This window comes from Heptranchias perlo, unplaced genomic scaffold (genome assembly GCF_035084215.1).
Source record: "Heptranchias perlo isolate sHepPer1 unplaced genomic scaffold, sHepPer1.hap1 HAP1_SCAFFOLD_52, whole genome shotgun sequence".
Taxonomy (NCBI): domain Eukaryota; kingdom Metazoa; phylum Chordata; class Chondrichthyes; order Hexanchiformes; family Hexanchidae; genus Heptranchias; species Heptranchias perlo.
The window spans coordinates 1,589,650-1,617,222 of record NW_027139537.1 but is presented as its reverse complement, the minus strand read 5'-3'; the positions used below and the strand labels follow the sequence as shown (position 1 = coordinate 1,617,222).

The 27,573-nt window shown below is 44.6% G+C and overlaps 3 non-coding genes and 1 pseudogene across 3 annotated transcripts; 1 reads left to right on the top strand and 3 right to left on the bottom strand.

Moving 5' to 3' along the window:
* LOC137314529 (histone H2A-like) lies at positions 1 to 24,919 on the bottom strand (annotated as a pseudogene).
* On the bottom strand, positions 6,017 to 6,089 carry trnav-uac (transfer RNA valine (anticodon UAC)). Its single transcript has one exon. It is a non-coding gene; the product is annotated as a tRNA-Val (tRNA).
* On the top strand, positions 7,959 to 8,041 carry trnal-cag (transfer RNA leucine (anticodon CAG)). The gene has a single exon. It is a non-coding gene; the product is annotated as a tRNA-Leu (tRNA).
* trnal-cag (transfer RNA leucine (anticodon CAG)) lies at positions 16,661 to 16,743 on the bottom strand. The gene has a single exon. It is a non-coding gene; the product is annotated as a tRNA-Leu (tRNA).
* Positions 24,920 to 27,573: the final 2,654 nt, after the last annotated feature.

Below are 27,573 nucleotides of genomic sequence, written 5' to 3'. Positions count from 1 at the left end.
TTAACGTTTTCCAACTTCACTCAGTCGCCCTTCATTCTGCAAAATAACATTATCGGTTAATCAATGGTGAATAAAACAAAGATTGTTATTTTTCTTACATGCGATTAATATAACAAGTGTTCAATAGCTGCTTCCCTGACGAGAAATCAGAATCGTACCCGGGTTACAGAGATAAGAACGCCGAATCCTAACCACCAGACAAGCAAAGAACCCTGTTTGCAATGTTATCAGATTTAACGTGGATTTCCCTTTCTCTGTCATTCAGCTTTTAATCCTTTTTAGCTCCTGGTTGCGGATATTCCCGTGATTAAATAGGAATAAAGGACAATAGGCTCAGGAAAACCCGGGGAGGTGGCATCCCGCTCACCGAGCCTTTCCAGCAGCATTTATCTTACCAAGCACTGGAGTGAGTGAAACTTTCTCCGTGGGCGGGGGGGGGGGGGGTGTCAATGTGGAAAGGATGGCGAGCGAGCCAATTCTATGTCAGTTAGGATGGCCGAACGGTCTAAGGCGCTGCGTTCAGGTCATAGTTTCATTTACAGGCGTGGGTGCGAATCCCACTTCTGACATCGATTATTTTGACTCCTATTTTATTTGTTGCTTGAGCTGCAGTTGAATTATCGGCCCAGTTGATTTGCTCTTCCCGCAATAACCAACCCGGTCTCCATCCACGGCACGTATTGACGCCCACCGGCTCATCCCAAAAGCATGCTTTAAACGAAAATATGCTGGAAACACAAGGCGGTCATTCAACATCTATAGAGAGAACATACACTTTGGGAAATGTACCATCGAAACAGGAGGAGGCTATTCAGCCCCTCGAGCCCGCATCGCCATTTGATAAGTTCATGGCTGATCTGTGATCGAACTCCATATACCTGCCTTTGGCCCATATCCCTTCATACCTTCGGTTGGCAAAAAGCTATCTATCTCAGATTTAAAATTAGTAATTAAGCAAATATCAATTGCCGTTAGGGGAAGAGAGTTCCAAACTTCTTCCATCCTTTGTGTGTAGAAGAGTTTTGTAATCTCACTCCTGAAAGGCCTGGCTCTAATTTTCAGACTGTGCCCCCTAGTCCCAGAATCTCCAAACAGCGAAAATAGTTTCTATCCATCCAGAAAATGTCAATGACACAGTCAATGAAAGGTGCAGTTCACGAAGGCGGCTCACCAGCACCTTCTCAAGATCAATTAGGGATGGGCAATAAATGCTGACCTTGCCATTGACACCCACATCCCATGATTGAAGACAAAAAAAAGTCGCCTGCATGGCCGACTAATTTCCTGCTGCTAAACGACGGGAAGAATGAAACCATCGGCTTCAGTCCTTTGAACGAACTGTATACACTTGCCGTCGAGCTCAATCCCCACTTGGTCCTCTGCCCCGAATATCCACTGCATCAGAAAATCCTCCATAACATCGAATGACAGCATGGAAACATCACAGAAGGAGGCCATTCGGTCCATCGTGCCTGTGCCAACTCTTTGAAAGAGCTATCCAATTAGACCCACTCCATTTCCCTTCCCCCATATCCCTACAAAATGTTCCCCTTCAATTATTTATCCAGTTCCCCTTTCAATGTTATTATTCAATCTGTTTCCACCACCCTTTCAGGCAGTGCATTCCAGATCATGACAACTTGCTGCGTAAAACAATTCTCCTCATCTCACCTCTGTTTCCAATTACCTTAAATCTGTGTCCTCTGGTTACCATCCTTTCTGGCACTGGAAATAGTTTCTCCTGATTTATTCTATCAAAACCGTTCATGATTTTGAACACCTCTGTTAAATCTCCCCTCAACCGTCTCTGCTCAAAGGAGAACAACCCCAGCTTCTCCAGTCTCTCCCTCTCACTGCAATCCCTCATCCCTGGCACCATTCTAGTAAATCACCTCTGCACCCTCTCCAAGGCCTTGACATCCTTCCTAAAGTGTGGTGGGCAGAATTGTGACGTGGCCTGCTGAGGCCTAACCAGTGATTTAGAAAGGTTTAGCATAAGTTCCTTGCTTTAGTACTCGATGCCTCTATTAATAAAGTCAACGATTCCGAATACATTTTTTTTACAATCTATTTAACTTGTCCTGCCACCTTCAAAGATTTGTGTACGTATACCGCCAGGTGTACCTGTTCCTGCACCCCCTTTAAAATTGCTCCATTTATTTTAAAGAGCTGGCACAGGCACGATGGGCCGAATGGCCTCCTGTGATTCTATGCTTCTATGTTTTTGATTTCAACTCCATGAAGCGCTTTGGGTTATCCCCCAGAAGTGGGAGTCAGCAGTTCACTTTCTCCCTTAATACTTCCATCTGACCTGGGCTGGATTAAATAGATGTTTTCGGGGTGTAATGGTTATCATGTTGGCCTCACACGCGAAAAACTCCCGGTTTAATCCCGGGTCAGAAACAATTTGCTGGTACTTGCTCTTCACAAACTTCCAGGCGCGAGCTTTCTCTCGTGTGAATTGGGCAGCAATCCTTTCATATTCAATAACGGCTGCATCAGATTCCTGGTCTCATCACCACTGAACACTTTTAAGCAGACTCCTAAAATAAAGTGCGTAAAATGAGAAGGGATGAAAGTCAGAAAAGTTAGCGTAGTTTCGACAGTCACCCGGCAAACTTGTTAGCATTTCGTTCATTGCGAAACAGAAAGTTGTGGGTTTATTAATGGTAATTAATAGAATCATCTCAGAGACTTGAAACAGTTTCTCCTTATTTGCTCTATCAAAACCTTTCATAATTTTGAACACCTCGATCAAATCTCCCCTTCACCTTCTCTGCTCTAAGGGGATAATCACAGATGCTCCATTCTCGCCACTTAATTGAAGTCCCTCATCCCTGTTCCCATTCTAGTAAATCTCCTCTGCACCCTCTCAAAGGCCTTGACATCTTTCCTAAAGTGTGGTGCCCAGAATTGAACGCAATACTCCAGCTGCAGCCTAACCAGTGTTTTATAAACGTTTTGCATAACTTTGTTGCTTTTATACGATATGCCTCTATTAATAAATTCCATTTACCAGGCTGTCTATGTCCTCCTGAAGTCTGATACTATCCACCACAAAGTTTACTAAATTCCCGAGTTTCGTGTCATCTGCAAAGTTTGAAATTATAACCTGTATACCCAAGTCCAGCTCATTAATGTATGTATCAAAAATGAAAACATTTTGCAGTGTGACATGTGTGACTTTAAGTCTAGTTTATATAACATCTTCTCATAATTTAACACATTGCACCCTGGTAACAATCTGGTGAATCTGTGCTGCACTCCTTCCAAGGCCAATATATCCTTTCAGATTCAAAGGGTATAAACTTGAAATAAGCGTCACTGTGGATCAGTTTTCGCTCACTCAAAGTTATCTGTTGAGTGAAATAAAAGAAAGCGCTTTTAAAGAATAAGGAAGCAGCCACTATCGCCCCTTTTGACAAGCCAATTTTGTGGCACTTTATCAAACGCCTTTTGAAAGGCCATATACACAACATCAACCACATTGCCCTCATCAGCCCTCTCTGTTAACTCATCACAAAACTCAATCATGATTTGCCTCTAACAAATCCACAGTGGCTTTCTATTATCAATCCACACTTGTCCAAATGACTATTAATTTTGTCCCAGATTATCATTTCTAAAAGCTTCCCACCATCGTGGTTAAACTGACTGGCCAGTAGTTGCTGCGTTTATCCTTACACCCTTTTTTGAACAAGGGTGTAACATCTGCAATTCTCCAGTTCTCTGGCACCAAACCTTGTATCTAAGGAGGATTGAAAGATTATGGCCAGGACCTCTGCAATTTAAACCCTTATTTCCCTCAGCAACCTCGGATGCATCCCATTCGGACCAGGTGAATTTAAGTACAGCCAGCCTTTCTGGTATCTCCTCTTGATCAATTTTCACCCTATCCAGTATCTCAACTGCCTCCCCTTTTACAGTGATTTGGGCAGTATTTTCTTCCTCGATAAAGACAGATGCAAAATACTCATTTAGTACCTCAGCCATGCCTTCATGCGTAGATCTCCTTTTTGGTCCCTAATCGGTCTTACCCCTCCGCTTACTCACCGTTTATTTTTATATGCCTGTGGAAGACTTTAAAGACTTGATGAAGGGATCGAGTGTGATATATCCAAGTTTGCTAATGATTCAAAGCTAGATGGGAAAGTAAGCTGTGAGGAGGAAACAAAGAGTCTGCAAAGGGATATAGACAGGTTAATGTGTGCGTAAGAAGGTGACAGATGGAGTATAATGTGGGGAAATGTGAGGTTATTCACTTTGGTAGGAAGATCAGAAAAACAGAATATTTTTGAAATGGTGAGAAACTATTAAATATTGATGTCCAGAGCAACTTGGGTGTCCTGGACACCTGAACTCCAGGTTATGCGAACCTAGTATCAGCACATAAAACGTGATGACAGAGAAAGGCTAAATAAACACTAAGACATGAAACAATCCTTGGTGCTTCCTGAGAGTCAGAAAAGTGGGATGGTTTACGACCATGATTTAAGATCAGTGGTGCTTACGTACGGAACAATTCAGCCGAATTGTATAAAGTTAGGGCATGCTCCCTTGTCAAATGTTAGGGCTCTCAGTAGGGGACAATCAGAAGTCCATTGCCACAGGCAGTCCGCAAAGATCATGTCTGATATACCTGGATTCGCAGACAGGTCAGGTTGTGTTGATTGCTTGTCATTAATGTAATCTGTAGACAGTTATATTATAATAATAATACTGTTGAATGTAATGTTGAAGGCAGCTGTAGTGCAACTCTTTTGGAAGTCAATCTATTAAACTTGCTATTTTGTAACCACTCGAGCTAAAATCAAGCGGAAGTTATTGTTGATGGATTAACAACCCATAGTTGCAACAGTAACGGGAGAAATCCGCTTACAAACATTCACTTTTTTTATAAACATCACACCATAGTTTCTTTTTTCACACGTTCTTTTTTGCAGTTCTAATCGAAATCGAAACACCGAAAGTCTAAGTGTTTTTCAGAAGACCCCCTCCTGTTATGTATCTTGAGCAGTTTCCCACATCCTTTTCCTGTGATGTGATAATTCTGGGCGCAGGATGAATGTAATTGGATTTGCTGCAGTCCGATGACAGCAGGCGATGGAAGCGAGCGCCATGCTGCTGCTGACAAGTGAAGGATACTTCCGATGCTGCCTGACATCCGGTGGGAGTGGGCGGGGATTTGAAAGCCAACCCATTCCTCCAATCTCGGAGCTCTAAAGCGGTGCTTGATAAACATTGATAGAAACAAACACCCAATGAAACACCCAGGCCTCGTGGCGCAACGGTGGAGCGTCTGACTCCAGATAAGAAGGTTATGTGTTCAAATCACGTCAGGGTCACAGTTTTTTCACTGAGAGCCGGTTTGAACAATTCTGCAATTCAAATTTTCTTTGCGTCTTCACAATGAACAGAACCCTGCTCTGAAGTCTGCCTCTGGTTCCCCAGTGTCAGGGAGGGAAGCACCTGATGACCTCATTTATTTAATGTAAAGAACAGAAGACAAACACACATCTTAGTTCAAAAACCACCCTGCACGTGGACACATAGTGAGATAAACACAGGGCAGAGATGCAGACAGTATCCGGAAACATCGGTAAATAGACAAGAGACATGGATTGAGCGCTTTGTTAACAGAAAATTGTCTGAACCTCCACGGTCAATGAAAGGGCTTTTGTTGGCCGGTTTCCCATTGAACCGGAGAATTCGGGAGAGCTTGGGAGATGGTTGGTTCGGTTCCCTTGTCACCCACCAGCGGAAAAGTTTTGTCGATCCCACCCGACTAACTCCTTTCAAAAGCCACTCTGTCCAAAGCCAATATATCCTTCCAGATTAAAAGGGGATAAAACTTGAATAGAGCGTCACTGTGGATCAGTTTTCTCTCATTCAAAATTATCTGTTCAATGAAGTAAAAGATGCAGCTGACAAAGAATAAGGGAGCAGCCACTGTCTCCCTTTTTGGCAGGAGAAGAAAATCGATCTGTCTGTTTGTGGAGACCAAGTTCCAACATAATGTTTCCGCTCGGGATCGAACCGGGGACCTTTCGCATGTAAAACAAACGTGATAACCACTACACTACGGAAACCGATGATATGGTAGGTAACACAATGGACAGCTGAATGGTGTGCTCTCTCTGCTCGTACTTGGAATGTGTTGTTTCCATTGCAGCAAGAGACACAGACAGTGGCTGCTCCCCCTTATCTTTAAAAACTCGCAGGGTAGTGGGTTTGAGCCCCACGTTGGGCGAGTACCGTTTTAAACTTTTATGCTGCTTCCACCCGCCCCCCTCCGTCTCACCGCGCACGATGGGGCCGCGCCCGGGCTGAATCTCTCCATTTTGGTTTCCACCCCTGTCGCAGCATGAAATGGTCCTTATCAAAGTCACAAATTATACCCTATGGGACTACCACCATGATAAACTATCCCTCCTCATCCTTCTCAAATACAATATCTCACCGTGCTGTTACGCTGTTAGACTAGATTCCTCTCTCTGCTCTTATTTGGAATGTGTTGCTTTTCCGTCTGACAACACTTAGTATCATTGCATTATGTTAGTCCGCTGGAGGAGATCATTCGGCCCCTCGTCCCTGTGCCGGGTAAAACACACGTATTCGTTCAAAATTCGTTCAGAGACAGATTGAGTGGTTTTTTTATCAGAACATTGCCTGAACCCCCACAGTCTACAGCTTTCCTCCTCGCTATCAACCACACGGCCTACTTTTGTGTCACCCGCAAATTTCTCAATCATGCCCCCTACGCTTAAGTCCAAATCGTTAATGTAAACCACAAAAAGCAAAGGTTAATCCCGGGGATGAGGGGGCGGACATATGAGGAGAGGTTGAGTAGATTGGGACTCTGCTCATTGGAGTTCAGAAGAATGAGAGGCGATCTTATTGAAACATATAAGATTGTGAAGGGTCTTGATCGGGTGGATGCAGTAAGGATGTTCCCAAAGATGGGTGAAACTAGAACTAGGGGGCATAATCTTAGAATAAGGGGCTGCTCTTTCAAAACTGAGATGAGGAGAAACTTCTTCACTCAGAGGGTGGTAGGTCTGTGGAATTTGCTGCCCCAGGAAGCTGTGGAAGCTACATCATTAGATAAATTTAAAACAGAAATAGACAGTTTCCTAGAAGTAAAGGGAATTAGGGGTTATGGGGAGCGGGCAGGAAATTGGACATGAAGCTGAGTTCGGATCGGTCAATGCCCTGTGGGTGGCGGAGAGGGCCCAGGGGCTATGTGGCCGGGTCCTGCTCCGACTTCTTGTGTTCTTTAGATTTGTGGTTGGGATCAGATCAGCCATGATCTTATTGAATGGCGGAGCAGGCTCGAGGGGCCGATTGGCCTACTCCTGCTCCAATTTCTTATGTTCTTATGTTCTTATGACCAAGTACCGAGCCCTGCGGCAAAACACTGGCAACAGCCTTCCAGCCGCAAAAGCACCCATTCACCATTACCCTTTGCTTTCGACCACTGAGGTAATTTTGGATCCAATAAGCCACATTCCCTTGGATCCTATGGGCCTTTACTTTTTCGACTAATCTGCCATGTGGGAATTTTTCAAAAGCCTTGCGACAATCCATGTAGACTACATCAATTGCGCTACCCTCATCGATCCTCTTTGTCACCTTCTCGAAAAATTCAATCAGGTTCGTGAGACACGACCTCCCCTGAACAAATCCATGCTGATTGCCCTTGATTGGTCCGTGCCTTTCGAAGTGACAGTTTATCCTGTCCCTCATTTGACATGGAGTCTTTCTCCTGCTTGCTGCAAGAACAGATAAGGCGGTTATCAGTGCTCAGGCCCGGCGAGCTCAGTCGGTAGAACATGAGACTTTTAATTTCAGGATCGTGGGTTCGAGCCCAATGTTAGGCGAGGGCCATTTTAAACTTTCATGCTGCTTTCACAGGCCAACAGTGCAGAAATAATGCAGAATAAAGCATGCTATCGGTCGTCAGAATGGCCGAGCGGCCGACGGCGCTGCGTTCAGGTCGCAGTCTCTTCTGGAGGCGTGGGTTCCAATCCCACTTCTGACATTCTATATTTTTACCAAGACGTGGAAATATTTTATTTGTGGATTGGGCAGCAGCTGATGTTTCTGCCAAGTTGATTTGCTCCTCCCACAAAAGCAATTGGCTTTGTCATGCATATGTGTCTTGAGAAGTTTTAAATGGTGAAATGGTTGACATATTAATGACCTGGAGAAAGAAATAGAACAGCAGTGGGAAGCAATAAAAACGCTGATCAATAGAGTCCAGGAGAAATATATCCCACGACAGAGCAAGAAAAAAATAGCCAGAAATGTCACACCAGGGTTGAATCAAGAAATAAGGACAAAATTGAAACGAAAGAAAAAGGCCCACACGAGACAATAAAGGAGAGAGGGGAATGTGAAAAGACTGGGAAAGAAGTCCAAAGAACTATTAGAAAGGCAAAAAGAAATATCAAAAAAGCAAAGTATTCTAGACACATCAACAGCCAAAGAAAATTTAGGATTGGAATAGGGCCACTAAGGGATACACACGACAAACTCACTGGCAATGACAGCGAAATGGCAGAAATATGAAATAATCACTTTTCTTCAGTATTTACCAGGGAGACTAATATTGTGGGCATGACAGGAGAAGAAGAGATCAAAAAATATATAATGACATTTAAGATCGAAATGGGGGAGATAATTCATAAACTAATCAAAGCTCGAGAGGAAATTTCCTGTTCGGAGCCGAACCAGAGTTTCAAACCGTTCAGTCACGCTAATTTCCGTATTACTGTTCAGGAGCTCGTTTCACAGGGACACGATTACTGCGCTCCATTTAGGGAGGCTCAGTGAAAGGCGGAAATTGATCTATTAATAGAATCATAGAATAGGACAGCGCCATTCTAATGCCATTCGGCCCATCGTGCCTGTGCCAGGTCTCTGAAAGTGCTGTCCAGTTCGTCCCACTCGCCTGCTGTTTCCCCATAGCCCTGAAAAAGTTTCCATCCAAGCGTTTATCCAATTCCCTTTTGAAAACTGTGAGTTAAGAAAAACAATATTGAAAGGGGTGCTGGGGCCTCTGCAGCGTCGATGTGGAGTGTGTGATGATTGAAGTTATCAAGATGGTTGCTTTACACATGGTATGTTGTGCTATCATCCTGAAATATCTTCAACATCCAATACAAATTAAATTGCAAACCTGACGGACAAACACTGGAAAACAAGTCACGAGTGAACGCAAATCATCTGGGACCCGTTTTCAGCCTCACCGCACTTTAAGGAAAGTGAAATAACTTTGCATTGAAAAGATTTGGAACTTGCATCTGTGCCTTTATCTGTTCCATTTCTTAAAGTTGCTGGTGTCTGATGATGTGCACGCCTCTGCTCGCTCTATTGAACAAGAAAGGAGGTGTTTGACGTTGACGGGACCTGTTGGTTATGAGCTTATCCTTTACATTGAGTCGGTTCGCGTCTTTTGAACGGCGTCAGCTTTCGCCCAGCGGTGAACTTCGCAGCAAACAAGTTCATCACCGTCTCACCGCGGGCGCTGACTGACACGTTTATTGTTATTTCTTTCAGTCCTATATAAATAGTGACCGTGATTTTAAATTTGCACTAAGTGATTTTGAAGTAGTCTCCTTTAAATTTTTCAAAGGTGACCCCGAATTTATGATAGTCCGGACATTTCACCAGCCGTGTTGAAAACAAAACATGTCTTTACCTTTCGCGTGTTTTTTCGAAAGGCAAAAAATATATTTCCCGTGACCTCTGAAGGATGGACGAGTGCATTTCAGAAAGCTGAAGCAAGTTCACCGAGCTTAAATCGTCTGACCACGTTAAAGGCGATATATATATATATATATATGTGTGCAAATAGTTGTTGTCTGTTTCTGTGGTTGTCTTTTTTCTGTGTGTGTCCATCTGCAGGTCGATTTTGAATCAATACCAGTGTTCGTGTCAGTTTGTTGCATGAAATAAATGAGGTTATCAGGCGCTCCCCTCCCTGCCACTGGGTAGGTACTGAGTCGGGGTTTAGACCAAACATATGTTTCGTTTTGTGTGAAAAAGCAATTAAAACCTTCATTCGGGAATTATCCAGTCTCATGTGAGCGGTGAAAGAAACAGTGACCCCGATGTGATTTGAACACGCAGCCTTTTGATCTGGAGTCAGACCTTTGCGCCTCGCACTCTGAAGACAGGATCCTGGATGTTATTATATTTTTTGAATGTTTCTCAAACACCGTTTCATACATTGGTTAAATGGATCGGGCTTATCAAATCTCCGCCAGATCCCACCGGGTGTGAGACAGTCTTGGAAGCAGCCTTCACCCCCAATATCACGCTGGCATTGATCGCCTGCTCCCAACGGACTGCATGAACAGGGCTGGGAGATATGGACTTTGTTCACATCATTCAGCAATGTGAATCGTTAAATATTTAATCATTTTTAATGGGGACAAGGTTTCAAAACGCTCCCGCCCGGTTTCGAACCGGGGACCTTTCGCTTTCTCGGCAAACGTGATAACCACAACACTACGGAAAACTGATGCTTCAAGCTCTGTGATATGGATATAACCCCTCAGCCAAACTAATTTCCGTATTACTGTCCAGGAGCTCATTTCACAGGGATACATTTACTGCGCTGTATTCAGGAAGGCTGCAGAGAAGGATAGGTGGCAATGGTCAGGCAGGGAATCTCAGAGCATCGCGCCGACACAAACATTTCACTGTTTTTTTCATGTACCTGTTATCCGACCGCAGTTTAAACTATTGCGAATGGCATGCGCAGATGATATTGTTCATTGAGTGTTTTCTTGCTCGAAACATCAGCCTTTACGGTTAACAGCCGAACGCGCTAACCGATTGCGCCACAGAGACCAACCGGTGTGGTTTCTTGCAAGATACACGAAAGCAGCGTGTCACCTGGCCAAAGTTTCATGTTGCAGCCACAGAAATGTAGTTGTCCATTATCAGTGTTACTTTTCCAGAAATAAAGGAAGGAACATTGTTTGTGGAAACATGGAAACGGTCTGATCTCGCTCACAGCATCGATATCACCGCCAACCAGCTCTCCTGCAACCGGCGCGCTAATCGCTGCTTTGTCTGTTACTTATTAGCACTGCGGGAGAGCCTTCGTCACACGGATTGCAGCGGTTCAACAAGGCGGCTCACCACCACCTTCTCAAAGGTAATTAGGGATGGGCAATAAATACCGGCCTCGCCAGCGACACCCACATCCCATTAACGAATAAAAAAAATATTAATTTCAGATTCTGCATCAGTTTGAGGTGCTGTATTGGATTAAGTTTTGTATTTGTTTGAGGTACTTTATTGCTTTGAGATACTGAATTAGATTGAGGTACTGTATTATTTTGAGGTATTAATTTATGTTTCAGGTTCTGTATCGGTTTGAGGTACTGTATTAGTTTAAGGTGTTGTATTTGATTGAGGTACTGTATTAGTTTGAGGTACTTTATTCGTTTGAGATGATGTATGAGCTTGAGGTATTATATTAGTTTCAGATTCTCTATCCGTTTCAGGTATTGTATTTGCTTGAGGTACCGTATTAGTTTGAGGTACTGTTTTAATTTGAGAAGCTCTATCAGTTTGAGGTGTTATATTAGTTTGGGGTATCTGTATTATAAGGAAAGAGTTAGTCTTTATATTGAATTAATATTAACCTTTACCTTTTGCCTCTTAAGTAAGGAAGTATAAATCTCTGTTGGGAGAATGAAACTACAATCATAAGACAGATTTGCTTCATTTTATATGCATGCATATGTTTAATATAGAGACGAGTAGATTCTGAAGTCCAGAAACTCTTGGATCGGAGCTGATATCATAATACTCATAAGTTTAATTATCCTTTTGATATAAACAATTCTCTGACAATCATAACAAGGCCTTTAAATCATTCAGAGCTGGTGTGTATGTGTGTCAGACAGCATTGTGTGCTATTCGTCTTACCAGCTTCACAGGGAAGCAGGAGAGGTGTGACATCTGTATGATTGCTACGTATCATTCCAAGCTGATGCAGCGGGAAATGGCTGTACTGGTGAGAGATAAACACCATTCTGCTCTCTGGTCAATGGGCAAGGCCATATGTTTTAACTAACAAGTTCAAAAGTTATAGTTATAATTAATGCCTAAAGCAGAACACCTGGCTGTGCGGAAGGAGCCTGTTTGCACCACAAGACTGCATCTTGTGGAGGAGTGTAGTTAGGTGATGAGGGAAGTGATACTCTGATAACAGAGAAAATTCTGGAAACCCTCAGCAGGTCAGGCAGAATCTGTTGAGAGGGTAACAGAGTTAATGTTTCAGGTCAATGACCTTTCATCAGAACCACGTTGGGCAGTTGTGTTTGGTAATAGTATGAAACATTGGAATTGTTTCACTCATGTGGGGTGATTCGGGTACCTTCATCGCCGTTGGATCCTGGAACTCCCTACCTAACAACACTGAGGGAGAACCTTCACCAAACGGACTGCAGCGGTTCAAGAAGACGGCTCAACACCACCTTCTCAAGGGCAATTAGGTTTGGGCAATAAATTCTGGCCTTGCCAGCGACACCCACATCCCATGAACGAATAAAAAAATCTCTGTGCTCCTCCAATTCTGGCCTCTTGCGCATCCCCGATTTAAATCGCTCCACCATTGGCGGCTGTGCCTTCAGCGACCTGAACTCTGGAAATGCCTCCTTAAACCTCTCCGCCTCTCTCTCCTTTAACACATACCTTAAAACCTACCTCTTCGACTAAGCTTTTGGTCACCTGTCCCAATATCTCCTTATGTGGCTTAGGGTCAAATTTTGTTTCATAACGCTCCCGTGAAGCACCTTGTGACGTTTTACTACGTTAAAGGCGCTCGACAAATGCAGGTTGTGTCCTCTGGTTATCGACCCACCTGCCAATGGAAACAGCTTCTCCCCATCCATTCTATCAAAATCCCCTCATAATTTTGAATACCTCTATTAAATCTCCCCTTAACCTTATTTTGCTCGAAGGAAAACAATCCCAGATTGTCCAGTCACTCCACATAACCCATCCCTGGACACGATGCAAGGCGGAGGTTTGCAACCAGGTTTGCAAATTATTGCCAGTCGGGAGCTGGACAAATCGAAAGGAACCGAAATGACAAACAGCTTTGTGAATCTATAGAGACGCTTTGGGAAACGGAATTGGAGGCGAATAAAAGACTGACCAGACAGGCGGCCAAGACGCAGCTGAGTCGGCATGTCCCCCTGGAACAGTTACTCTGATGTTGTGGATGAAATTAAGAGTTCGGAGCCATTTAAAGCGCTCCCAGTTCCTGCAGATCAGGGATCAAAACCTGACATCAGCGTCAGGACGCTTAGAATACTTTTTCTTTATTTGTTCATGGGATGTGGGCGTCGCTGGCGAGGCCGGCATTTATTGCCCATCCCGAATTGCCCTTGAGAAGGTGGTGGTGAGCCGCCTTCTTGAACCGCTGCAGTCAGTGCAGTGAAGGTTCTCCCACAGTGCTGCTGAGTGACAGACAAAACACCGGTGGGAGCGCCGGTTGCAGGAGAGCTGGTTGGCGGTGATATCGATGCTGTGAGCGAGACCAGATCGTTTCCATGTTTCCACAAACAATGTCCCATCCTTTGTTTCTGGAAAAGTAACACTGATCGTGGACAATTGCATTTCTGTGGCTGTAACTTTGGCTCGGTGACACGCTGCTTTAGTGTATCTTGCAAACACATGTATTGGGTGGTCTCTGTAGCGCAATCGGTTAGCGCGTTCGGATGTTAATCAAAAGCTTTGGTGGTTTGAGCCTACCCATGGCCGAAAATTGCACCTTTTTTTTCCCACTTTCGGATTCATTGCCTCATTCTGATCGCCCTGAAGCCGGTGCCAGGTTTTAATTCCTGATCTGCAGTAACTGGGAGCACTTTAAATGGCTCCGATCTCGTAATCTCATTTCATGTTTTCTAATGTGTGATTTGGCGACAAGAAAACACTCTGTGAACAATGTCATCTGAGCATGCCTGATTCGCTGCAGTTCAAACTGCGGTCGGATATCAGGCACATGAAAAACAGTGAAATGTTTGTGTGGGCGCGATGCTCTGGGATTCCCTGCCTGACCATCGCTACCGATCCTTCTCTGCAGCCTTCCGAAATACAGCGCAGTGAATGTATCCCTGTGAAATCAGCTTGGCTGAGGCGTCATGTCCCAAACACGGGACTGCAAGCTTCAGGTTTCCGTAGTGTCGTGGTTATCACGTTCGCCGAACACGCGAAAGGTCCCCAGTTCGAAACCGGGCGGAAACCTTGTTCCCATTAAAAATGAGTAAATATTTAACGATTCACACTGCTGATTAAATGTGAACAAAGTCCATAACTTGCAGCCCGCTGGGAGCAGGCGATGAAAGACCCGTGATATTGGGGGTGAAGGCTGCTTCCAACACTGTCCCACACCCGGTGGGACCTGGCGGAAATTTGATAAGCCCTATCTGTTCAACCAAGGTGGGATAAATGAAACGGTGTTTGAGAAACATTCATGTATATAATAACATCCTGGATCCTGTCTTCAGAGTGCGTGGCGCAAAGGTCTGACTCCAGATCAAAAGTCTGGGTGTTCACATCACATCGGGGTCACTGTTTAATTCACCGCTCACATGAGACTGGATAATTCCCGAATGAAGGTTTTAATTGCTTTTTCACAGAAAAGAAACAAGGTGTTTGGCCTAAAACCTGACTCAGTACCGACCCAGTGCCAGGGAGGGGAGCGCCTGATACCCTCATTTATTTCATGCAACAAACTGACACGAACACTGGTATTGATTCAAAATCGACCTGCAGATGGACGCACAGAAGAAAGAGAACCACAGAAACAGACAGCAACGACTTGCATATATATCTGAAAACATTGCCTTTAACGTGGTCAGACGATTTAAGCTCGGTGAACTTGCTTCAGCTTTCTGAAATGTACTTGTCCATCCTTCAGAGGCCAGGGGAAATATATTTTTTGCCTTTCGAAAAAAGACGCGAAAAGCAGAGACATGTTTTGTTTTCAACACGGCTGGTGAAATGGCCGGACTATCATAAATTAGGAGTCGCCTTTGAAATATTTAAAAGCGACTATCTAAAAATCACTTCGTGCAAATTTAAAATCACGGTCACTATTCATTTTGGTCTGAAAGAAATAACAATAAACATGTCAGTCAATGCCCGCGGTGAGACGGTGTCGAACTTGTTTGTTGTGAAGTTCACCGCTGGGCTAAAGCTGACGCCGTTTAAAAAACGCGAACCCACTCAATGTAAAGGATGAGCTCATAACCAACAGGTCCCGTCATCGTCAAACACCTCCTTTCTTGTTCAATGGAGGGAGCAGAGGCGTGTACATCATCAGACACCAGCAACTTTTACAAATGTAACAGGTGAAGGCACAGATGCAAGTTCCAAATATTTTCAATGCAAAGTTATTTCACTTTATTTAAAGTGCCGTGAGACTGAAAACGGGTCCCAGATGATTTGCGTTCACTCGTGACTTGTTTTCCAGTGTTTGTCCGTCAGGTTTGCAATTCAATTTGTATTGGATATTGAAGATATTTCAGGATGATTGCACAACATACCATGTGTAAAGCAACCATCTTGATAACTTCAATTATCACACACTCTACATCGACGCTGCAGAGGCCCCAGCACCCCTTTCAATATTGTTTTTCTTAACTCACAGTTTTCAAAAGGGAATTGGATAAACGCTTGGATGGAAACATTTTCAGTGTTATGGGGAAACAGCAGGCGAGTGAGACGAACTGGACAGCTCTTTCAGAGAGCTGGCACAGGCACGATGGGCCGAATGGCATCCGTATGGCGCTGTCTTATTCTATGATTCGATTAATAGATCAATTTCCTCCTTTCACTGAGCCTCCCTAAATGGAGCGCAGTAATCGTGTCCCTGTGAAATGAGCTCCTGAACAGTAATACGGAAATTAGCGTGGCTGAGCGGTTTGAAACTCTGGTTCGGCTCCTGGCAGGAAATTTCCTCTCTAAGTTTGATTAGTTTATCAATTATCTCCCCACTTTCGATCTTAAATGTCTTTACATATTTTTTGATCTCTTCTTCTGCTGTCATGCCCACAATATTAGTCTCCCTGGTAAATACTGAAGCAAAGTGATTATTTAATATTTCTGCCATTTCGCTGTCATTGCCTGTGAGTTTGTCGTGTGTATCCCTTAGTGGCCCTATTCCTATCCTAAACTTTCTTTGGCTGTTGATGTGTCCAGAATACTTTGCTTTTTTTGATATTCCTTTTTGCCTTTCTAATAGTTCTTTCGACTTCTTTCCCATTCTTTTCACATTCCCCTCTCTCCTTTATTGTCCAGTGTGGGCCTTTTTCTTTCGTTTCAATTTTACCCTTATTTCTTTATTCATCCCTGGTGTGTCATTTCTGGCTCGTTTGTTCTTGCTTTTTAGTGGGAGATATTTCTTCTGGACTCCATTGATCACCGTTTTAAATGTTTCCCACTGCTGTTCTATTTCTTTGTCCAGGTCATTAATATGTCAACCATTTCACCGTTCGAAACTTCTCAAGTCACATATCCATGACAAAGCCAGTTGCTTTTGTGGGAGGAGCAAATCGACTTGGCAGTAAAATCAGCTGCAGCCCAATCCACAAATAAAATATTTCCACGTAACAGTAAAGATAACAAATGTCAGAAGTGGGATTCGAACCCACGCCTCCAGAAGAGACTGCGACCTGAACGCAGCGCCTTAGACCGCTCGGCCATCCTGACGACCGATTCCATGTTTCATTCTGCATCATTTCTGCACTGTTGGCCAGTGAAAGCATCATAAAAGTTTAAAATGTTACTCACCCAACGTGGGGCTCGAACCCACGATTAAGAGCTTCGTGCTCTGTCCGACTGAGCTGGCCGGGCCTGAGCATTGTTCACCGCCTGATCTGTCATTACAGCAAGCAGGAGAAAGACTCAATTTCGAATTATTGCAATCAATTCTGAGGGATCGGATGAACTGTCACTTCGAAAGGCACGGACGAATCAAGGACAGTCAGCATGGATTTGTCAAGGGGAGGTCGTGTCTGACGAGCCTGATTGAATTTTTCGAGGAGGTGACAAGCAGGATCAATGAGGGTCGCGCAATTGATGGAGTCTCCGTGGATTTTAGCAAGCCTTTTGAAAAGTTCCCACATGGCAGATTGGTCAAAAAAGTAAAGGCCCATGGGAAACAAGGGAATGCGGCTTGTTCGATCCAAAATTGGCTCAGTGGCAGGAAGTTAATGGTCGACGGGTGTTTTTGCGGCTGGAAGGCTGTTTCCAGTGAGGTGCCGCAGGGCTCGGTACTTGGTCCTTTGATTTTTGTGGTATCCATGAACGATTTGGACTTAAACGTCGGAGGCATGATAAAGACATTTGCGGGTGACACAAAAATAGGCCGTGTGGTTGATAGCGAGGAGGAAAGCTGTAGACTGTGGGGGTTCAGGCAATTTTCTGATAACAAAGCACTCAATCTATCTCTGAACGAATCTTGAACGAATACGTGTGTTTGACCCGGCACAGGCACGATGGGCCGAATGATCTCCTCTTGTGGACTAACATAATAAGATGATACCAAGTGTTATCAGATGGAAAAGCAACACATTCCAAATAAAAGCAGAGAGAGGAAACGAGTCGAACAGCAAAACAGCACGTTGAGATATTGTATTTGGGAAGGATGAGGAGGGATAGTTTATCATGGTGGTCGTCACATAGGGTATCAATTGTGACTTTGATAAGGACCATTTCATGCTGCGACAGTCTCTGGTACTGTGTGTGAGTGTGGGATTCATTCTGTATCTGTCTGTCTCTGGTACTGTGTGTGAGTGTGGGATTCATTCTGTATCTGTCAGTCTCTGGTACTGTGTGTGAGTGTGGGATTCATTCTGTATCTGTCAGACTCTGGTACTGTGTGTGAGTGTGGGATTCATTCTGTATCTGTCAGTCTCTGGTACTGTGTGTGAGTGTGGGAGTCATTCTGTATCTGTCAGTCTCTGGTACTGTGTGTGAGTGTGGGAGTCATTCTGTATCTGTCAGTCTCTGGTACTGTGTGTGAGTGTGGGATTCATTCTGTATCTGTCAGTCTCTGGTACTGTGTGTGAGTGTGGGATTCATTCTGTATCTGTCAGTCTCTGGTACTGTGTGTGAGTGTGGGATTCATTCTGTATCTGTCTGTCTCTGGTACTGTGTGTGAGTGTGGGATTCATTCTGCATCTGTCAGTCTCTGGTACTGTGTGTGAGTGTGGGATTCATTCTGTATCTGTCAGTCTCTGGTACTGTGTGTGAGTGTGGGATTCATTCTGTATCTGTCAGTCTCTGGTACTGTGTGTGAGTGTGGGATTCATTCTGTATCTGTCAGTCTCTGGTACTGTGTGTGAGTGTGGGATTCATTCTGTATCTGTCAGTCTCTGGTACTGTGAGTGAGTGTGGGATTCATTCTGTATCTGTCTGTCTCTGGTACTGTGTGTGAGTGTGGGATTCATTCTGCATCTGTCAGTCTCTGGTACTGTGTGTGAGTGTGGGATTCATTCTGTATCTGTCAGTCTCTGGTACTGTGTGTGAGTGTGGGATTCATTCTGTATCTGTCAGTCTCTGGTACTGTGTGTGAGTGTGGGATTCATTCTGTATCTGTCAGTCTCTGGTACTGTGTGTGAGTGTGGGATTCATTCTGTATCTGTCAGTCTCTGGTACTGTGTGTGAGTGTGGGGTTCATTCTGCATCTGTCAGTCTCTGGTACTGTGTGTGAGTGTGAGATTCATTCTGTATCTGTCAGTCTCTGGTACTGTGTGTGAGTGTGGGATTCATTCTGTATCTGTCAGTCTCTGGTACTGTGTGTGAGTGTAGGATTCATTCTGTGTCTGTCAGTCTCTGGAACTGTGTGTGAGTGTGGGATTCATTCTGTATCTGTCAGTCTCTGGTACTGTGTGTGAGTGTGGGATTCATCTGTATCTGTCACTCTCTGATATGTGTGTGAGTTTGGAATTGATTCTGTATCTTGTCAGCAGTGTGTGTGAGAGTTTGTGATTAATTCTTTATATAAAACTGTGTGTTAGTGTGGGAATCTTTCGGTATCTGTCAGTCTCTGGTACTCCATGTGAGTGTGGGATTCATTCTGTATATACAGTCTCCAGTACTGTATGTGGGAGTTGAATTCATGCTAGATATGCAGTTACTCATACTGCATGTGATTGTGGGATTCATTCTGTATATACAGTCTCCAGTACTGTATGTGGGAGTTGAATTCATCCTAAATATGCAGTTACTCATAATGCATGTTAGTGTTGGATTCATACTGTACCTGTCAGTCTCTGGCACTGTGTGTGAGTGTGGGATTAACTGTGTCTCTGTCAGTCTCTTGTACTGTATGTGAGTTTGGGATTCCTTCTGCATCTGTGAGAGTTGGAGTCATTCTGTGTCTCTGTGTCTCTGGTACTGTCTCTGAATGTGAGATTCATTCTGTATCTGTACGTAATTATTCTGTACAGGTTACATTATGGCGTTCAATATTGTAGCTTTAATATCTCGATGTTTAAATAGTTTTACTCATTGTTTAATTGGTAAATATGGACATACTTTAGGATATGATGCTGGAGGTTTTAATCCGATAATTTGTGTGCTTTTTGGAGTACTATTAAATCTGTATCTCTGTGAGTAATGTTGTGGATATTAATGTATCTTTCAAACTGATAAGGTGACATTTTTGAATTGGTATGTAATGTGTAGATCAGTCTGTAGAAATAGAATTGACACCGTATCTTTCAATCTAATATTGTATGAGATTTTTGGACTGGTATGTAATGTGTATCTCAGTCTGCACTAATAGAATTGACAATCTATCTTTAAATCTCATTCTACGAGTACATTCTGAACAAGTATCTAATTTGTTTCTCAGGTTTACTATCTTTCAATATTTCTCAATCTGATACTCTACCTGAGTTTTGGACTTGTGTGCAATTTGTATCATATGATACACTTTTCGAATGGATATTGCATGTATTAAAGTCATGTGTGAGAGTTCTGGGCTAGTATTCAATTTGAATCTCGGGGTACATTATTGGGATTCATTCTGTACCTTTGAATCGGGTACCATGTGTGATTTCTATCTGGTATTTAATTCGTAGCTAATTTTGCTCTATTGTGAGATTGACACAGTGCCTTTCACTCTGAGAGTGTGATTTTGGACTGGGATTTTTGTATCTACCTGTCAGCGGGACTGAGTTAGGGGGAATGGAACAGTGCCAGCCTCGCCTACTCTGCTTGACTGTTGGATTGAAAATGTGTCTCTGGAAATTGTGATCAGTGCGGGACTGACTACTTCTGCTGTCTGAGACTGTGGAACTGATGACCTGTCTGTGTCTCTGTGCTCTGTGAGTGATAATATACTTACTGTGTGTGAGAAGGAGCTGGCTGCATTGTTCCTTCTGCCTCGGGTGGAGGAAGCATCACATTTATTCTGGATCGTTCAAGGGTTTGCCTGGAGAAAGAAAATTATCTCTTGTTACTCAGGAACATGTGAGGTAGAAAATACAGAAGTGATCAGTTTAATATCTCTGTTAATGATCATTTTGAATATCCACAAATGAAATCCAGTGATACAAACAGTGTCAGTGTCTGACTCCACTGCAGTACTGCAGCACTCAGCTTCTGCATACCAGGTGTGTTGGGCTGTTTTACAACAAGTTAATGACATCCAGACACGGCCCAACCCCTGCACTGATCCATGAATGGGACCACCCGATGGGGCAGGGACCTTTGTACAGGTCAGGTTTCTAATCCCCTCTCCCATGGGACTAACCGTTCAACCGAAACCAAACAGCCGCTGTTTAAAATGTGTCCTTCACACTTCTCACCTGATGCCTGCAATAGATGCTCTTTGTATAACTCCCCACATCCTTACTGTCCGGCTCTGTTTCCACTCTTCACTGTCCAATAACAATAAACAGGGTGAGGCTGGAACTAAACCAGGACCATTCACTACTGGTTTGGGGAGAGAAAGCAGCAATGATTTTAATAGCAGGTCCTTCCCATTCTCTCTCCCTTCCCCTGGACACACGCTGTACACACACAGCCCGAGAATGACCTCTCCCTTCCCCCCTCTCACTCCATGTTCCGGGACCAGTTCCTGATCCACTTCGACTCTTACAAACAGCCCCCCGGACTCCCCCTGAACTTCCCCCGGACTCAATGCCGATCTCTGAGCCCATCTGCCGACACGGTCCCGAAGCGATCATCTGCTGTAACGAGGCTGCTCTTTGCTCCCTTCCCCCGGGGACCGTGATCTCTCCATTCCCGGCTGTTTTAAACCATCTTCTTCCGCTCACTGAGGGAATGGCGCCCACAATTCCCAATCCAAAAATCGATGGAAACTTTCCCCAATTGGAATTTTTCCGAGTCTGAGCAAAGGAAGTGGGACTGGGGGAAAGGTCAGAGGGAATGGGGTCCACAGGCAGTGCAGGAACAGGCACCAGAATGGGAAACAGATGGGATTCCACCAGTGCCTAACGCTGGAATCCAGACTGACTTTACAATCTCCAACTATTAAACTAGATGTTTCCATCCCTGCTGTTTCTCTCGGGGTCTTTTGATGGTAAAGAGCCTTTCAGAGATAAAGTGAGCGGCTGTGAAATCAGCCAATGGATTCCCTTCATTAATGGCCCCTATAATGTGTGACTGAGAGAGGATTTCTCAAACCAATCCTGGAGAAACATGGGAGGAAAGTGGGAGTCGGTGTATTTGCTGGGACCGTGTAGGGTTAATATCAGGCAGCAAAATTCGCAGAGTAATTTAACCGGAGTGAAACTGTAGGTCACTGAGAGTAATATCGAACAGCCCTGAGCTGTAAAACTGCAGATAGTACAACAGGCATTAGAGGGTTAAATGTGACCCATTGTTTCTGTCCCTCTCTGTACTGTCCCTGAGTGTGGGATTAATAGTGTTTCTGACCCATGTACAATATCAGTGAGAGATGAGATTGCATCTTCTGTCTCTCCAACGCGATCTTTCTGGATAAAACGGCACTTTACCGGTCAGTCTGGATCTAATACTGTTAACGTCTGTCTGTCACTGTGTCTCACCGCTCTCTCTGTCTCTCTCACGGTGTCTGCCTCCCTCTCTCTCTCTGGTGCTGTATATGAAGGTGGATACTGCTATTGAGTGTGATTTGGACACAGATCGGAAGTGTAAGACTCATACAGTCTCTCTCTCTCTCTCCATTGCTGGACATGAAAGTGGGATACTGTCTGATAGAAAATAGAGAGAATGAGATGTCCGGGCCGGGCCTCACTGTAAATGGGGATGTTTCGGCTCCAGTCCCAGTTGATGGTCATAATCTTTTCACAGATTCAGGGCGAGAGTCTCTGTGAGACGGTAACACTGGCGGAGAAACTCCGCGTCATAACTCAAACCCCAACACATGAGATTCTCCAAATAAGCTGGAATAAGGTTTGTAAAACGCTGAACCCGTCTGGGAGGGGATGTGTGGGGAGATAGAACAGGGAAACAGACTGAAATGGAGGAGCCGAGTTGACTTGTTATTGAATGGACTGTATTTAGGCAGGAATATTAACGATTTCTCATTGTAACGGGGCTTATTTGAAAGCTTCGGGTTTTGGGAATCCTTGAATATGAAGCCCGGGTCTGTCAGGGTTTGTGCGGAGCGCTGAGGTTCGGTTCTATTATCGATAAACGGTTTGAAACTGTCGGATGGAGAGAACTGGAGGTGGAGCTGGAAGATCAGAGGCCGCTCTCCACTCTGTCACTCTGACTGTCTCCTCCCCTCGCGATTTCTCTGTTTAATCCCCCATATGGAACCAAAGCGGGTCGGTGGACTCGAAACACGGTTTACTCGTTAACAGGACGAAAGGCGAGTAATGTTCCTGATCTCCTGGGACCAGGCAATTCACTGTTATTTGTTTCTGTACAGAGTTACATTTCAGTGATTCCCCAGTGAGTTTGATGCGTTATGGAAATAATCCAACAAAATAGAACAGAAACGGAGCGAAGCGCTGAATTCCACAGATGTAGAAAGGTTATTCGAGCAGTTCTGGTGATTCTTTACGAGCCCAGCATGGCAAGTAGTTTAAATAAATAAAGAAATCTGGTGATGTGTGGGCTGGGGTCTATAAGTCACCGTTTAAAGTACCGGACTGTGGTCACTGCCCCGACTCCAGTCCCATTAATACCTCATCTCGTCCACAACGAGAAAAAAGCAGCTCAAAGCCACACTGGTAGCATGATATCAGGGTCTCCCTTCAGACAGTAACCAGCCCTTTCACAGATACAGAGGGTGGCTCTGAAAAGAGCCTTTACATCGAGTTACATTGAAACTACAGCACAGAAACAGGCCATTCGGCCCAACTAGTCTATGCCGGCGTTTATGCTGCTCATGAGCCTCCTCCTTCCTTACTTCATCTAACCCTATCGGCATATCCTTCTATCCCTTTCTCCCTCATGTGCTGATCTATCTTCCCCTTAAATGCCCCTCTGTTATTTGCCTCAGCTGCTCCTCGTAGTTGCAAGTTCCACATTCTAACCACTCTCTGGGTAAAGCAATTTCTCCTGAATTCCCTATTTGATTTATTAGCGACTATTTTATATTTATTACCTGAAGATTTGGACTCACCACAAGTGGAAATATTTTCTCTACATCTATCCTAACGAACCCTATCATTATCTTAAAAACGTCGATCAGTTCTACCTTCAGCCTTCTCTTTTCTAGTGAAACGAAACCCAGTCTGTTCAGTCTTTCCTGATAAGAATATCCTCTCATTTCTGGTATCATCCTTGTGAATCTTGATTGCACCTTCTCCAATGCCCCTATGTCTATAATATGGAGACGAGACCTGTTCGCAGTTTTCCAAGTCTGGTCTAAACAAGGTTCTATACAAGTTTAACATAACTTCTTTGCTTTTCAACTCTATCCCTCTAGAAATGAATCCTAGTGTTTGATTTGTCTTTTTATGACCTGATTAACCTGGGTCGCTACTTTTAGTAATTTGTGTATCTGTACCACTAGATCCCTTTGCTCCTCTATCCCGTTTAGACTCTTATTATCCAAGCAGTGTGTGACCTCCTGATTCTTCATTCTGCAAGTTTATTAATGCCCTCTTGCATTTTGATGCATTCTTCCTTTGTATTAACTAAATCCCCCAATTTGTTGTCGTCCACAAATTTTGGAATTGTACTTCCGATTCCCGAATCCAAATCGTTAATGTAAATTGTGAAGAACAGTGGTCCCAGCAACTGGAACTCAACTTCCCACCTTTTGCCAGTCTGAGTAGTGACGCTTAACCTCTATTCTCGGCTTTCAGTTTTGTAGCCAACTTACTATCCATTCTGCCAGCTGATCCTGACTCTACGAGCTCTGAACTTAGCCATGAGTCTACAATATGGTACATTATAGAAGACCTTCGGAAAATCCAAATATATCACCTCTACTGCATTAAACTTGTCTACACTTTCTGTTCCTTCTTCAAAGATTTCAATAAGGTTGGTCCTGTCCTTTGGGTTATCAGATTAAGCCTTGGCCGGTTTACTTGCTCTTGGAGCTCACAATGCTGGTTTTCTTTGGCAGCAGCAAGGCCTGGATATCAGACAACACCCTGAGCGATGGTCACCCATCCCAGCAGCTTGTTGAGCTCCTCGTCGTTGCGGATGGCCAGCTGCAGGTGTCTGGGGATGATGCGGGTCTTCTTGTTTGTCCCAGGCCGCGTTGCCGGCCAGCTGGAGGATTTCAGCCGTCAGATACTCGATGCACAGCAGCCAGATAGACGGGGGCTCCGGCACCCACACGTTCAGCGTAGTTCCCCTTTCGCAAGAGCCTGTGAACACGGTTAACAGGGAATTGCAGTCCGCCCCGAGATGAGCGAGACTTGGCCTTCGACAGAGCTTTACCGCCGGTTTTTCCTCTTCCAGACATTTCCACAATCTCACAAACACTTTCACAAAGAATGAAGAAATCCTCCCGCACTCGCCCTTCTGATACCTTCTGGAGGATTACAGTGGGGGCACTTGTGATGAGTCTCTCTCAGAGTGTTTACACTGCCCGCTCACCCTCACTGATATTCTATCTTTGAACTGCTGTAATATTGACCTTTAGTCATACTGCTGCTCCTCCTCCTTTCCCTATTTCCCTGTCCTTTCCAAAGATCTTATAGACTTGAATATTAAGCTGCCATTCCTGCCCAGTTGGTGGTCAGGTCTCTGTAATGATTTAATGGAATTATTTAACTTTACTCAATGGCTGATGTGAGCTGTGGTAAAATGTATTTCCAGCTGGTCAAGTATTGCAGGTATCGACTGTCTCTTCAGTCCGATATCAGGTGAAGAATTACTGGCTGGTGTGGAATTTCCATTGATTGGGGGTTGGCGACATCTACTGGGCGGAAACAGGAACTGCAACAGAGCGAGAAAGGATCCGTCAGAAACCAGTGAAAATGAAGAACAAAATCCAACAGTCTGCAGTGTCTGGTCAGGGTCTGATGTTTGGGAACTATTTTATTGTTAATTATTTTTAGCGATGGTGGTATTGTGGTGAGCATAGCTGCCTTCTAAGCCAATTGGTCCGGGTTCGATTCCCGGCCATCGCAATTACGTGTTCTTATTAGTTTATTTCGATCAGAAACTCTTAAGTTTACAATCGAATTTGATGCATATCAGTTGGATATTGTTTCCAAAACATAATCGGGTGCAATTATAGCAAAATATTTTCAACCTTCATTTCTTTTCCCTATAGAAGTAAAAGAGGAAAAACATGCTGGAAATACTGAGTTACCAGGGGTCTAATGAGAGTGAGGAAGGGAAATGATATGTTCGCCTTTATTGTAAGGGTGTTGGAATATAAGAGTAAGGAGGTCTTGCTGCAATTGTAGTATGAGGAAATATTGTGTAAAATTGGCCAATATTCGGTGGAGTTTAGAAGAATGAGAGGTGATCGCATTGAAATGTATAAAATTCTTAGACGGCTTGACAGGGTAGATGCTGAGAGTCTGATTCCCCTGGATGGAGAGTCAAGAACTTGAGCTCATAGTCTCAAGATAAGGGGTCGGCCATTTCGGACCGACATGAGGAAACATTTCCTCACTCAAAGGATTGTGAATCTTTGGAATTCTCTACACCCCAGAGGGCTGTGGATGCTCAGTCGTTGAGTTATATTCAAAGCTGAGATCGATAGATTTTTGGACTCGAGGGGAATCAAGGGATATGTGGATCGGGCGGGAAAGTGGAGATGAGATCAAAGATCAGCCATGATCTTCTTGAATGGCCGACCAGGCTCGATGGGCCATATGGCCTATTCTGCATCTATTTCTTATGTTCTTATGTGGAGAACTTTATTTCCAAGTGTGCTGGCGACAGTAATTTAGGTAGCACAGTAAACATTGGAGATGGGAGCAGGAAGTTGCAAAGGGATATTGATAGATTAAGTGAGTGGGTGAAACTGTGGCAGGTGGAATTCAACGTGGGGAAGTGCGAGGTCATCCCTTTGGACCATAAAACGATAGATCAGTGTATTTTCTAAATGGCAAGAAGCTAGGAACATGGATCCTACAGTGCACGCAGTCACCCAAGACTGATCCCAGTCTGCACCCAGGAATAATACAGTGCACGCAGTCAACCCAGACTGATCCCAGACTGCACCCAGGGATCCCAGAGTGCACGCAGTCTACCCAGACTGATCACAGACTGCACACAGGGATCCGAAAATGCACCCAGTCACCCCAGACTGATCCAAGACTGCACCCAGGGATTCCAGAGTGCACCCAGTCACGCCAGACTGATCCCAGACAGCACCCTGGAATTCAACAGTTCACACAGTCACTCCTGACTGAACCCAGACTGCACCCAGGGATCGTACAATGCACGCAGTCTCCCCAGACTGATCCCAGACTGCACCCAGGGATCCGACAGTGCACTCAGTAACCACAGACTGATCCCAGACTGCACCCAGGGATCGGACAGTGCACGCAGTCATCCCAGACTGATCCCAGACTGCACCCAGTGATCCCACAGTGCACGCAGTCACCACAGACTGATCCCAGACTGCACCCATAAAGCCTACAGTGCAGGCAGCCACCCCAGACTGAACCCAGACTGCACCCAGGGATCCCAGAGTGCACGCAATCACCCCAGACTGACCCCAGACTGCACCCAGGGATCCCAGAGTGCACCAAGTCATCCCAGACTGATCCCAGACTGCAGCCAGAAAATCTACAGTGCACGCGGTGACCCCAGACTGATCCCAGTCTGCACCCAGGAAACCTACAGTGCACGCAGTCACCCCAGACTGATCCCAGACTGCACCCAGGAATAATACAGTGCACGCAGTCACCCAAGACTGATCCCAGACGGCACCCAGGAATAATACAGTGCACGCATTAACCCCTAACTGATCCCATACAGCACCCAGTCACCCCAGACTGATCCCGGACTGCACTCAGGGATCCTGCAGTGCACACAGTCACCCCAGACTGATCCCAGACTGCACCCAGTAATCCTACATGCACCCAGTCATCCCAGACTGATCCCAGACTGCACCCAGGGATCCAACAGTGCACGCATTAACCCCAGACTGAT